The sequence below is a fragment of the Oncorhynchus kisutch genome, linkage group LG23 (genome assembly GCF_002021735.2).
Source record: "Oncorhynchus kisutch isolate 150728-3 linkage group LG23, Okis_V2, whole genome shotgun sequence".
In the NCBI taxonomy this organism is placed as follows: Eukaryota; Metazoa; Chordata; class Actinopteri; order Salmoniformes; family Salmonidae; genus Oncorhynchus; species Oncorhynchus kisutch.
This window is the reverse complement of record NC_034196.2, coordinates 10384429-10399787: the sequence shown is the minus strand read 5'-3', so window position 1 is coordinate 10399787 and position 15359 is coordinate 10384429.

Below are 15359 nucleotides of genomic sequence, written 5' to 3'. Positions count from 1 at the left end.
TCGAGGGAATGATGAATAGAGTAAAGTACAGAGGGATCCTTGCACGAAAACCTGCTCCAGAGCGCTCAGAACCTTAGACTGGGGTGAAGGTTCACCTACCAGCAGGACAATGACCCTAAGCACACAGCCAAGACAACGCAGGCTTGGCTTCAGGACAAGTCTCTGAATGTCCTTGAGTGGCCCAGCCAGAGATCGATCATCTCTGGAGCGACCTGAACATAGCTGTGCAGTGATGCTCCCCATCCAACGTGACAGAGCTTGAGAGGATCTGCAGAGAAGAATTGGAGAAACTCCCCAAATACAGATGTGCCAAGCTAGTAGCGTCATACCCAAAAGACTCCAAGCTGTAATCGCTGCCAAAGGTGCTTCAACAAAGTACTGAGGGAAGTGTCTGAATACTTGTGTAAATGTGATATTTCAGATTTTCATTTGAATGAGTGTGGCTTTGTTGTTAGTGTATCTAGTTTATTTTGAAGCTGTTGTGTTGTTGTTTTGTATTCAAATGGTCCAGATGGTCCCACTCACCAGTCCCACAGATGCCAGATTGCTGATGAAGGCTTCTCCTCACAGAACCTCTTTGTAAGAGCCATGGTTAATAATATAAGTGGATTAAGCTGCTCAGTTCTTATCCACTAGTCTTGGCTGTGAACTGTGAATAATGGCAGAGAATCCACTGGTCAGGGTCCAGCTAGGTCCAGACTAGGTGAGTTTGGGAAGTCTCTCACCCACACCAGCTTAACTCCTCAACGCCTCAAGCCTCAAGCCTCAACTCCTGAACCATGCAACCACAGAGATCCTACTAAATGATAATGTTAGTGTTCTAATACAGTATGTAATTCTATGTGAGATCCCTAAGCCTTTATCCGGAAAGTCCCCAGGTTTAATGAGAATATGGTCAACAGACAATGTGACCTTGACTATTAACAGAATAGCTGAGTTGTAGTTTTGCATTAGGCTAATCAAGCTAGTTATTCAGGAATTTTTTGCTAGCTATATTTTCTCTACAGAGAATGTAATCCTGAGAATGTAAAATCTTTAATTTACCAGTACAGTCCCCTCTCTCATGAACTCTAACCCCTTTCTTTCTTTCTTTCTTTCTTTCTTTCTTTCTTTCTTTCTTTCTTTCTTTCTTTCTTTCTTTCTTTCTTTCTTTCTTTCTTTCTTTCTTTCTTTCTTTCTTTCTTTCTTTCTTTCTTTCTTTCTTTCTTTCTTTCTTTCTTTCTTTCTTTCTTTCTTTCTTTCTTTCTTTCTTTCTTTCTTTCTTTCTTTCTTTCTTTCTTTCTTTCTTTCTTTCTTTTCTTTCTTTCTTTCTTTCTTTCTTTTCTTTCTTTCTTTCTTCTTTCTTCTCTTTCTTTCTTTCTTTCTTTCTTTCTTTCTTCTTTCTTTCTTTCTTTCTTTCTTTCTTTCTTTCTTTCTTTCTTTCTTTCTTTCTTTCTTTCTTTCTTTCTTTTCCTTTCTTTTCTTTCTCTCTTCTTTCTTTCTTTTCTTTCTTTTCTTTCTTTCTTCTCTTTCTTTCTTTCTTTCTTCTTTCTTTCTTTTCTTTCTTTTCTTTCTTTTCTTTCTTTCTTTCTTCTTTTCTTTCTTTTCTTTCTTTCTTTCTTTCTTTCTTTCTTCTCTTTCTTTCTTCTCTTTCTTTCTTTCTTTTCCTTCTTTTCCTTTCTTTTCTTTCTTTTCTATCTTTCTTTCTTTCTTTCTTTCTTTCTCGGAGGACCATGCTTCAGTACTACCTGGCCCGATGTCTCCTTGCTGTCCCCAGTCCACCTGGTCGTGCTGCTGCTCCAGTTTCAAATGTTCTGCCTGCGGCTATGGAACCCTGACCTGTTCACCTGACGTGCTACCTGTCCCTGACCTGCTGTTTTCAACTCTCTAGAGACAGCAGGAGCAGTAGAGATACTCTGATTGATCGGCTTTGAAAAGCCAACTGACATTTACTCCTGAGGTGCTGACCTGTTGCACCCTCTACAACCACTGTGATTATTATTATTTGACCCTGCTGGTCATCTATGAACATTTGAACATCTTGGCCATGTTCTGATATAATCTACCCTCGGCCACCCCTCATAGCCTGGTTCCTCTCTAGGTTTCTTCCTAGGTTCTGGCCTTTCTAGGGAGTTTTTCCTAGCCACGGTGCTTCTACACCTGCATTGCTTGCTGTTTGGAGTTCTAGGCTGGGTTTCTGTACAGCACTTTGTGACATCAACTGATGATTGATTGATGGTTTTAAAAATATGTTCTATTTGACTCAACATTGACGTACATGATGTACGGCATTGTTGGCAGAATAGATGGGTGCAGTTCAATGCATGATTTATATAATTCACCAATACATTTCTTGGTAATCCCAAAAATATAGAGCCCCACAGTGGAGGTGTCAAAATACCCATTATACCTAGCGGTCAAACAGGGAAATGGTTTCAATCGTATTTCTACCATTCAGTTTTCCCAAAACACTTAAAATAAGGGCTGTGTTTCGTGTAGGCTTACCCTGGTGAGACGTTGTAATAACAATGTAAATCTCCCTCGGACAAGGTGACATTTATCAATATATTAGTCTCCATAGTCCGGCACAGTGGATGCGTCATAATACCCATAAAACCTAGCGGTAATACCCAGTAATGGTTTCAATAGTTTTTCCCCTTTCATTTTTGCGTTTGTGATTTTAGAACTACTTCATAAGGTCTGTGTTTGGTGTAGGCTTACCCTGGCATGACATTTGATAGCCTGTGTAATTCACTCTCGGACAAGGTCAGTTTAATCAATATATTCGCCACAATTTACTCTCAAAAATGTGAAATTCTAATTAGCAACAGAAGATCTCAGTAAGACTACAAATTCCTGCAGGGAGCTCCTGCACGTCATCTCTAGCCGACACTGTCAACTTCCATTCACCAGCGCAAACAGAGACCCGTGTCCTATCCATGAACTTCTTCCGTCCCCTTTCTCTGTCTTAGCTAGCCACTGACTACACTTTAGTTATATAGTTAGCAGAGCAGTAGATTAAAAAAATAAAAATAAATCAAGGATGAACATAAGAGCATTTAAAGGGGAGAAGACCTCTGTAAGTCTGGCCATGTGGAGAAGTGCATCTAAACCTAGGGGCAACTTACCAATTTGGTCAGGGCCAGCATGAGGGATGGAATTTATATTGTGTCGGTGAGTGTAGCTATTAAGTTAAGTTTGAGCATCTTAGCAATATAATGTGTTCTTTACTACTATCGACATTCTACAAAGAAAGAGCCACTTAATCAATTATAAAGTAATTCACCAGATTACCCCAGATACCAGACTTAGACAAGTGATAACTCAGTTCTAGAATGTTGTCCTTGAGGAGAATACATCTAAACATCTATTGGCATTCAGAATTGAGTTTGTTTAAACATCCAGCCTTTATTGTAGTTTCATGACCAGAGACAAATCTTTAAAGGCACAGTGTTTATTTACTTGGGGTGGAACATGCCTTCACACAGTCTTGATTTGTGGGATCCTTCCCACTATATGATTGATATGTCAAGTGATAAAATCCCAAAATATCAATTAAAAGTTTATGGAAAAACTGCACTTGTCCTAATTAAATATTCTACAGCTGTAACGCCATCAATCAAATCAACGACTTGATTTATATAGCTAATTTCTTACAACACACATATTTCAAGGTGTTCAAAGTCATGCATAGAAAGGCACGTGGCACTTAACATCCGTCCTCTTGCTAGGTCTCCATAGGTAATAGGTGATTCTCTTTACCACATGTGAATCCCCCTGTAGAGTGCAGTGTAGCCATGCAGCTGCATTGGCTGTTTTTGCGATTCACGATATTGGCTGTACAGATGTGTAATGCGAGTGGAGGAAGCCAGCTGTGCCCGACCAGGTGCAGTCAGTGGAGGACCTGTACCCGGTCGAAGACTACCACCCTCTGACCCGAGAGCCCACAGAAGAGGATCTTCAGTGGCTAAGGAACCGTCTCCGGGGCAGGTTCAGTGGAATGACATGACTCCTTGACCACTACCTTCCTGTCATCACCGGACATTGTTAAAAAACAAGGGCATCTGGGGCATGCAGGGATCCTGGCTGGCATGGTGCTATCAGTCGAGCATCAGGAGGCTATACTGCAGGCAACTGTTGAACAGTGCATCAACCCCATCTGGCATACCGCGAGGAGAGCGAAGTTGACAGACAGCAATTTTAGAGCCGTGTTTAGGACCAAGTTCATTACTCCGTCGCTGGTAAAAAAGGATCCTCAGATCACAGTCGTTGGATGGGGGTGTTGTCTGTAAAGTGGGGCACCGATAATGAAGAGGAGGGCATCAAGGTATTCAAAATGGCTACAGGGATGGATTTGCTGGAGTCACGGCTTTGGGTTATGGGGTCCAGGATCCTGGGTGCCTCACCGGATGGTCTGTTGGGCACCACAGCAGTGGTGGAGGTCAAGTGTCCCTAAGGTGCAAGGGAACTTACCATTGACGAGGCAGTGAAGTCAAACTATTTCTATAACAAGGAGGAGGGAGGGTTTTGCTGCCTCTGGGAAGACCATCCTTACTGGCACCAGGTCCAAGGGCAGCTCCAAATCATTGGAAGGGACTTTTACTTTTTCGTTATGTGAACCACCAAAGCCTCCATCCCCATCCAGCGTGACGACCTCTGGCAGACTCATATTGCTGGACTAGAGGTTTTTCAAGGACCACATGCTCCCAAAGTTGTCACTGCAACAGTGAACCTCTGTAAATATCTTGTAACACACACACACACACACACACACGTATCCCAGAATAGGTTAAGCTACATACAAGATTTGCTCAAAGCAGCCAACTAAAGTAATGTACTTAACATAAGTTAAATCACAAAAGCTGGTCTGAGTGCATCTTCTTACAGTTTTATTCAGTGGTACAACACAATTCACATTGCATTTTATCATGGGCACAGTGGGAATTGATATATGTAATGTTTAAATGATTTCTTACCCCCCTTGTTATGTGGGGCTTCGTTTTCTGGTCAATTCAGGGCCATTTTTCTTTCCCAATGGAAAATTTGCAATAATGCAATGATTAAAGTAGTTAGCAGATGTTTCCTTTGAGCTCATTTTGCTGTTATACCAGGTAATTTACAAATGTAACAGCACAGCATCATGTCACTCCTCCTCAAACTATCAATTAGCCAGGTCAATTTGTAGATGTAGCTACACAGTATGTTTGTTATCCAACTAACCAGCCAATTTAAGTGGAATGATTAACTGACAATTTTAACATTTAACGGACAATATTTAAACTTAACTTCCATCAACCAAGCTAAGCAAAAGGCTACCTGCTATCCCGACATCTGGCATCAACTCTCGTGCCTGGAACTTCAATGTTATCAATGAAATCCAAATAAGAAGTAAGTAGAGTTGGATACGTCACACCCTACGAAAATAATCTGGACTGATTACCTGGAGATAGTACGTCTAAGGATGGGAGAGACATCACTTCCAGCAGATCTCCTTGCTGAGGGTGGCGTTGATCATGCAATGCTTCTCGTGGGGTGAGCTTGATGTGTGAATTGGATCTTTTTCCTGTTCTGCAAAGCATTCAAAATGTAACAAGTAACTTTGGGTGTCAGGGAAAATGTATGGAGTAAAAAGTGCATTATTTTCTTTAGGAATGTAGTGAAGTAAAAGTTGTCAATAGTAAAGTAAAGTACAGATACCCCCAAAAAACTACTTATGTAGTACTTTAAAGTATGTTTACTTATGTATTCTACATCACTGTGGGTGAGTGACTGACTTTTTCCCCATCATATCATTTTTTGGGTGGCTGCACAGCCACAGATGCAGGTGTCATTTGGTTAGCTAGCAAGAAATGTTAATCACTTTGCTAGCTAGATATGCTGAACGACTGTTATCCTGTTAGCATATCCCTTGCATATCCCTTGAGTTTGTAAATTTACTCTATGTTACACGGAGCAGACTCAGACGAGGAGACTGGGATGAGGTAACCAAGGTATTTATTGAAAAGCAGGAGAAGATGGGGTGCAGGCCAGAGGAAAGATTGTGCGGTTTACAGGGAGACAGGTGCTGAGGCTGGGGCTGGAGCGAGGGGAGTTAGGGCTGGGTAAGCAGGTCCTGGTGAGGAATCCAAGGAAGCAGTAGAGTAGGGGGTCCAGGACAGGGTGGCAGGATTGACTAAACGTGGGACTGGAGAAAAAGACCAGAGTCGAAGCGGACAGAACTGTAGCAGAGAGGAAAACAGCATCAGGCATGGGAAAACAGGCACAACGCAAAAACAGGATCTATGCAGGAACAAACGGCTAAAAACGCAGACTGACTGAGCAGAGGTTACGATCTGGCAGCGTGGAAGTGGCAGGGCTGAGTATTTGTAGAGGTCTTGATTATGGAACTGGTTGCAGCTGGTAGGGATCTGCTCTGCCTACAGCACACCTGTCTCCGCCCACACAATCACACATAAAAAACAGAGAAAGAGGGAGTGAGCACTGGGGGAGTGGAACGAGGTGGAGGTGGAGGTGGGAGCGGTGAGAGGTGCTGCCAGATGGCTGTAGTTGCGGATGAAACGTGAAAACCCAGGAAATGCTGTAGCTGCTTCAGGTTTGAAGGCGCAGGCCACTCTGACTGCCTTGACCTTGGAGGGATCCATACGGGGCATGCAATAATATAACCCAGGAAAGACACAGAGGAAGCATGGTACTCACAGTTCTGGAGAGTGACTTGGGAAGGGAGGCAGTCAGAGGAGGAAAACCAAACAAAGAAGGTTCTCTCACACACACACACAGAGAGAGAGAGAGAGAGAAGAGGGAGAGAGCACTGGGGGAGTGGCGGCAGGTTAGGGAGACGGGACGGAGTAGTAGAGGACGTGGCAGGCGCAGATGTAACACTCTGGCTATCTACTCCGATTTCAGAGCACTCTCGCACGCAGAATAACTGATTAATCTGTGAACGCGCAACACCTGCTGAATATGACCAGTGTCAGTAAACATAGGAGAAAAAAATTGTAGTTAGTCAAGAAAACTCTAGACAACATGTAAACAGCCTAACCAGCTCTGCTAGGTCTAGTAAAATGGTCAGAGTGAGGTGTTCTCTCATTTGTGTCAGGAAGTAGCTAGCTAGCAAGCTAGCCAACTTTAGCCAGTTAGCTTGGTGCTTGATGGGACAAGCATGCATTGGCAGGTAAGCTGCAGGACGAGCAAGCTACTTACTATTTCCCATCGTTTATCAATTAAATTTTGATGGTCAACTATCTGAAAAAGTTTGAGAGGGTTTATCTAATGTTCCTTTGTTATATTTGAGCTCATCTTGCTCTGGCTAGCCTTAATCTTGTTGATGTGGATATAGGGAAAGATAGCCGACCTTTTTATGTTTGTTTGATCAATACGACTAAAATTTAAGAGGACTCCAATGGTATTTGCATAAATCTATTCAGGTGTATTTTCTGGCTTTTGCCAAATGCTTTCTAATGGTTTAAAGTTGCATTGTTGCAACTGCCTGTAAACACACAGTTCAGTTCACAGTGAATGATGGCAGGCCCTTGTGGCAAATGGCTTGTTTGCATAAAGGCCTAGTGTAGCTCTGATTGAATATGGCGCACCGGTCTGCATACACTCTGGTCCTGGAAGACTGATGTTTTAATTTTGTTTTATTTACTGCAGTGTCTATTTAAGTGATAATACCAGAGAAGCCGGTGTTTTGATGATATATTGGCTCAGGTGTTGATAGGCCCAAGACGAAGTCGAGTGTAATAAAAAATGTAATATGTAATAAAATGTAATAAAAAATAGTCATATTCGTCATGGGGGTGTATATGAACAGATTTGAATAAGATTTCATGTTGCTAAAATACTGTCGGTTCCAGGTCCACTAAAGGCTTAGAGGCCTATCTGGGAACCTATCTGGCCTGAGAGTTTCTTTACAAATACACTGTGTCCTTATCTCCATTTGGACTTAGACAAAAAGTTATATTCAAACCATGATCAGTGATCACCCACTGAGAAATAGTTATATCCTAAGAATATATAGATAAAGTAAACATTCACAAAAACCTATTGCATTGCCATACGGTTTCCACTGCCTTTTCCAACACCCTGTACTATTCAACAGTAGTGGTGGTGACGAGCACTCAAGATAGGATACTGCTCCCTCTAGTGGCACATGGTATTCTCATTTCGCCACCCAGTGGAACTACCACACTCGTGGCGAAGAATTCATGATGTGCAATATGGAAAATATTTGTTTTAATGAATAGCATCAAACCTGTATGGTATGCATTATTTTTTCCCCAAACAACTGCTCACAGTCTTAAAAACACAACTCCATAACCATAACGAAATGAGTGACCGATTTTGTGTGAATCAGCATTCTACGTAGACCTAAGGTATTCGATGTAGCAACAAATTATTATATGGTTACAATATAACCCAGACAAAGGGACTTTACAATGACAATGACCCTGGACATTTGAGCTGGGACAAAAGCCTACTTTCCCATTAAACAAATTGAAATGATCTTGGCTGTTAGATAATGTAATTGTCTTGCAAGCCAAAGTATTTTTTGCACCTAAGTATCTCTCTTCTTAAGTACGTCAATGTACAATGTAGTTTCAACTGTTCTGCCTTATTATTATTCGACCATGCTGGTCATTTATGAACATTGAACATCTTGACCATGTTCTGTTATAATCTCCACCTGGCACAGCCAGAAGAGGACTGGCCACCCCACATAGCCTGGTTCCTCTCTAGGTTTCTTCCTAGGCATTGGCCTTTCTAGGGAGTTTTTCCTAGCCACCGTGCTTCTACACCTGCATTGCTTGCTGTTTGGGGTTTTAGGCTGGGTTTCTGTACAGCACTTTGGGATATCAGCTGATGTACGAAGGGCTATATAAATAAATTTGATTTGATTTGAATGTATGATTCTAATTAATGGGACAAAAATATGTAAAGATCAGAACATGTTGCTAAGACAAAACCCCTAAGTAAGCCAAAGGATCTGGATAAGAAGTTCCTATCGTCAGTGGGCAGATGTCAAAATACTGGTGACAGTGTGTGAATAATTTATAACATGTTTCATGTCCTCTTGATAAGGTTTAACCACTGTTTGGCCATATAATTCCATTATAGTTCATGGGAGTTGACACCTATGTCATGTGCACAGCAGAAATCTATCAGTTTTAGAGGATCATAAATGTCTCATTAATTTGATATCATCAATCTTGTTTGGATCAAAGGGGAGAACGTTCAACGTTGCTGCTTAAGCCAAGCTCTGGTTCACTCAGTTAGTGTGGATTCCAAGGCCAAGAGTTTACCTGCTGTGAACTTGGATGCACATGTTCAGATGGATGAGAGGGTTGCCAATAGGTTACTTTCCCACTCTCTCTGACTAATCCAATTCAAACATTTACATGCTGATGAAAAAAAAAAACTCTCTTAAAAGGAAGTTAATGTGTAAAGGACGTTTAATTACTCTCACACCACATGTACTATGAACGCAAGAGTGAACTGGCATAAAAAAAAAGGTCCTCTGTCCAGCCAGCACTGCAAACAGGACCCAACAATAGAGTAGAATAGAACACCTGGATGTCATTGCTGAGGTAGCCTTCCTGGGGAGATAATAGGGCACTTGGCAGTGACACGTTTGACAAAGTAACAGTGCTAGTGATATGTCCTAGAAAAAGCGATATATCTTTAACAACTTACATAGCACATTCAACAAAGTTTATGAGCATTCTGTGCCTTGGAGAAAGCGTTCAATCACTCAACCCCCTCACACTGATTCTCAGTCTCATCAGTGAATGGATGGTTATGAACCAGCCCACCAGTTTCCATGGTTATGAACCAGCCCACAAACCCATCCCCCATCCCCTCGTCTCTCTTTCTCTGATTGGAGGATTAGATGAGCGGGCCCTGGATGAGAATGAGGCTCCTATTCCCATCATCCCATGCTCCATCCGGCTGTACTGAATCAGGCCTGGGTGTGAGCACAGTGAAGATCTTAGAAGAGAAGGCATGGCTACTGTATCCTCTCACCAGCCTCCACACCCCTTATATCAGAGTGAGTCCCCTCTCCTTGTACACTGTGTTGACTGGTTCTATGCAGCCACAGATGGACCCCTGGAGAGGGGCTTTTGCAGATAAAACGGATACATTTCTAGACTGAGAATGTTATAGTACATCAGACAACACCCTGACTCTGGTGTATTTAAAGAGACAGAGTAGTCATCCTCTCATATCTATAATTTATAGTATGCGTCCTATATAGTTAGACATTTATAAAACAAAGTATTGCCTTATTAATGAATTGTATAATATATTTCAATGTTCAATTGAAAAATATATTTTTTCATCAGCATGTTGTATTCCTCTCTTCATGTCTTTCACATAATACAGTGCATTTGGAAAGTATTCAGACTCCTTGACTTTTTACACATTTCGTTAAGTTAGAGCCTTATTCTAAAATTGATTAAATAAATAAAAATCTTTATCAATCTACACAAAACACAACATCAAAATTGTTTTTTTGCAAATGTATACATATATCTGAAATACATTATTTACAAAAGTATTTAGACCCTTTGATATGAGACTCAAATTTGTACTCAAACATGATTAATGTTTTAATGTTTCCATGAATCATCCTTGAGATGTTTCTTGAACTTGATTGGAGAACCCCTGTGGTAAATTCAATTGATAAAATCAAATCAAATTGTATTAGTCACATGTGCCGAATACAACAGGTAGACCTTACAGTGAAATGCTTACTTACGAGCCCCTAATCAATCCAGTTTTTAAAAAATACAGATGAGGATGAGAGATAAAAGTAACAAGTAATTAAAGAGCAGCAGTAAAATAACAATAGCGAGACCATATACAGGTGGGTACCGTTACAGAGTCAATGTGCGGGGAGGCACCGGTTAGTTGGGGTAGGATGTAGGTATTAAAGTGACTATGCATAGATGACAACAGCAGTGGTGTAAAGAGGGGAGGGGGGGAGCAATGTAGAGCAATGTAAATAGCCTGGGTAGCCATTTGACTAGATGTTCAGGAGTCTTATGGCTTGGGGGTAGAAGCTGTTTAGAAGCCTCTTGGACCTAGACTTGGCGCTCCTGTACCGCTTGCCGTGTGGTAGCAGAGAGAACAGTCTAGGACTAGGGTGGCTGGAGTCTTCGACAATTTTTAGGGCCTTCCTCTGACACCGCCTGGTATAGAGGTCCTGGATGGCAGCAAGCTTGGCCCCAGTGATGTACTGGTTCGTTCGCACTACCCTCTGTAGTGCCTTGTAGTCGGAGGCCGAGCAGTTGCCATACCAGGCAGTGATGGTGCAGCTGTAGAACCTTTTGAGGATCTAAGGACTAATGCCAAATCTTTTCAGTCTCCTGAGGGGGAATAGGTTTTGTCATGCCCTTTTCACGACTGTCTTGGTATGCTTGGACCATGTTAGTTTGTTGTTGATGTGAGCACCAAGGATCTTGAAGCTCTCAACCTGCTCCACTGCAGCCCCATCGATGAGAATGGGGGCGTGCTCGGTCCTCTTTTTCCTGTAGTCTACAATCATCTCCTTTGTCTTGATCACATTGAGGGAGAGGTTGTTGTCCTGGCACCACACTGTCAGGTCTCTGACCTCCTCCCTATAGGCTGTCTTGTCGTTGTCGGTGATCAGGCCTACCAATATTGTGTCATTGGCAAATGTAATGATGGTGTTGGAGTCGTGCCTGGCCGTGCAGTCATGAATGAACAGGGAGTACAGGAGGGGACTGAGCACACACCCCTGAGGGGCCCCCGTGTTGAGGATCAGAGTGGCAGATGTGTTGTTACCTACCCTTACCACCTGGGGGCGGCCCGTCAGGAAGTCCAGGATCCAGTTGCAGAGGGAGGTGTTTAGTCCCAGGGTCCTTAGCTTAGTGATGAGCTATGAGGGCACTATGGTTTTGAACGCTGAGCTGTAGTCAATGAATAGCATTCTCACATAGGTGTTCCTTTTGTCCAGGTGGGAAACGGCAGTGTGGAGTGCAAAAGAGATTGCATCATCTGTGGATTTGTTGGGGCGGTATGCAAATTGGAGTGGGTCTAGGGTTTCTGGGATGATGGTGTTGATGTGAGCCATGACCAGCCTTTCAAAGCACTTCATGGCTACAGACGTGAGTACTGCGGGTCAGTAGTCATTTAGGCAGGTTACCTTAGTGGCCTTCAGCACAGGCACAATGGTGGTCTGCTTAAAACATGTTGGTATTACAGACTTGGAGGGGGAGAGGTTGAAAATGTCAGTGAAGACACTTACTAGTTGGTCAGTGCATGCTCGCAGTACACATCCTGGTAATCCGTCTGGCCCTGTGGCCTTGTGAATGTTGACCTTTTTAAAGGTCTTACTCACATCGGCTGCGGAGAGCGTAATCACACAGTCTTCCGGAACAGCTAGAGCTCTCATGCATGTTTCAGTGTTATTTCCCTCGTAGCAAGCATAGAAGTAGTTTAGCTCTCTGTTGTGCTTCCCTTTTGTCATCTGTAATGGTTTGCAAAACATGCCACATCCGATGAGAGTCAGAGCCAGTACGATTCGATCTTAGTCCTGTATTGACGCTTTGCCTGTTTGATGGTTCGTCAAAGGGTATTGCGAGATTTCGAATAAGCTTCCGGGTTAGAGTCCCACTCCTTGAAAGCGGCAGCTCTAGCCTTTAGCTCAGGGCGGATGTTGCCTGTAATCCATGGCTGCTGGTTGGGGCGTGTATGTACTGTTACTGTGGGGACGACATCAACGACACACTTATTGATGAAGCCAATGACTGATGTGGTGTACTCCTCAATGCCATCGGAGGAATCTCGGAACATATTCCAGTCTGTGCTAGCAAAACAGTCCTGTAGCTTAGCATCTGCTTCATCTGACCACTGGTGCTTCCTGCTTAAATTTTTGCTTGTAAGCAGGAATCAGGAGGATGAAATTATAGTCAGATTTGACCAATTGAGGGCGAGGGAGAGCTTTGTATGCATCTCTGTGTGTGGAGTATAGGTGGTCCAGAGGTCTTTTTCCTAAAACGGATTTAAGTTTCCCTGCATTAAAGTCCCCGGCTACTAGGAGCGCCACCCGGGGGAGCTTTTTCTTGTTTGCTTATGGCGGAATATAGCTCATTCAATGCAGTCTTAGTGCCAGCCTCTGACTGTGGTGGTATGTAAACCTCTACGAAGAAGGAAAGAGGAAAACTGTCTTGGTAGATAGTGTGGTCTACAGCTTATCATGAGATACTCAACCTCAGGCGAGCAATAGCTCGAGACTTCCTTAGATATCGTGCACCAGCTGTTATTTAGAAAAATACATAATCCGCCGCCCCTTGTCTTACCAGGCGCCAGCTGTTCTATCTTGCCGGTACATCACATAGCCTGCCCACTGTATGTTGATATTGTCGTCATTCAGTCACGACTACATTAAGCATAAGATGTTACCATTTTTTATGTCCCGTTGGTAGTTTAATCTTCCGCGTACCTCGTGAATTTTATTCTCCAAGGATTGCACATTTGCTAGCAGAATGGAGGGAAGTGGGGGTTGTACTTGATTTAGAAAGGCACACACCTGTCTATTGGGTCTCACGGTTGACAGAGCATGTCAGAGCAAAAATCATGCCATGAGGTCAAAGGAATTGTCCATAAAGCTCTGAGACCGGATGGTGTCGAGGCACAGATCTGGGGTACCAAAACATTTCTGCCACATTGATGGTCCCCAAGAACACAGTGGACTCCATCATTCTTAAATGGAAGAAGTTTGGGGCCTCCCGGGTGGCGCAGTGTTCTAGGGCACTGCATCGCAGCGCTAGCTGTGTCACCAGAGACCCTGGGTTCTTGCCCAGGCTCTGTCGCAGCCGGCCGCGACTGGGAGGTCCATGGGGCGACGCATAATTGGCCTAGCGTCGTCCAGGTTAGGGAGGGTTTGGCCGGTAGGGCCAAACTTTGGCCTGAATGCCAAGCATAAGCAAACATGGCTCCATCCCTACAGGGAAGCATGGGGTGGCAGTATCATGCTGTGGGGATGTTTTTCAGTGGCAGGGAATGGGAAACTAGTCAGGATCAAGGGAAAGATGAACGGAGCAAAGTGCAGCGAGATCCTTGATGAAAACCTTCTCCAGAGCTCTCAGGGCCTCAGACTGGGGTGAAGGTTCACCTTTCAACAGGACAACGACCCTACGCACACAGCCAAGACAATGCACGAGTGGCTCCAGGACAAGTCTCTGAATGTCCTTGAGTGGCCTTGATTTTGAACCCCATCTCTGGAGAGATCTGAAAATAGCTTAGCAGCAACGCTCTACATCCAACCTGACAGAGATTGAGAGGATGTGAAAAGAAGAATGGAAGAAACTCCCCAAATACAGGTGTGCCAAACTTGTAGCGTCATACCCAAGAGGACTCAAGGCTGTAATCGCTGCCAAAGGTGCTTAAACAAAGTACTGAGTAAAAGGTCTGAATACTTATGTATATGTGATATTTCAGTTTTTTATGATACATTTTCAAACACTTCTAAAAACCTCCCTTTGCTTTGTCATTACTGATTGACGAGGGGGGGGAAACTATTTCTAAAATGGATGAAATAACAATATACACATTTCAGTAATTTAGTACTAATACTCTACTGAAGCCTGTTACACGGTTGGACAGGGGTCTGTTGAATGCAACGTCTTCAGCCCACCAACAATGGTGCCATTCACTATGAAATACAGCCAAGCAAGGCAAAAACCTAGATGAAGTGAATAACTGATTAGTGAAAAATACCTCATTAGTTTGCATGTAAGCTATTCCATTATAAAAGGCTATATAATATCATTCTATACACAAATATTATTTCATACATGTAGTTTATTATGTTTACACAGCTTCTACTTCATATTGATGATCCAGACCTTTTGGAGGGTATGGTCAAACAGAGTGATAAGTTATGGTGTATGCCAAGACCTGGCACAAATCAATTCACACACATCTCACAAGACCTCACTGGTCAACGTTTGACTTAATTCATCTGGATATAATGTCAAGGGCCATTGTACAACTTTTCCCTCATGGCACAATAGTGGAAAGACCAGACGACACATAGTCTTGTGATCCCACACTAGAGTCATGCCATATCATAATGGGATTTCACATGGGATTTCAAGCTAGGGCATTCATTAATATTGGGTCCACAGATATGACATCACTGCAGGTCACGAGACAGGAACTATTAGCTAGTCACAGATCGATTTCTGTACCATAACACTGAGCACAATGGGACTTCATATAGCAGATTTGGAGTGATGTGCTCCATGGCTTAATTGGCTAAGTCTTAGTCAATTAGTCAATGACAAACCAGGAACACAACTCATCATCTAGTAGTTCATTAATGAGGACTAATATGCAATGCAGAAGTAAAAAAT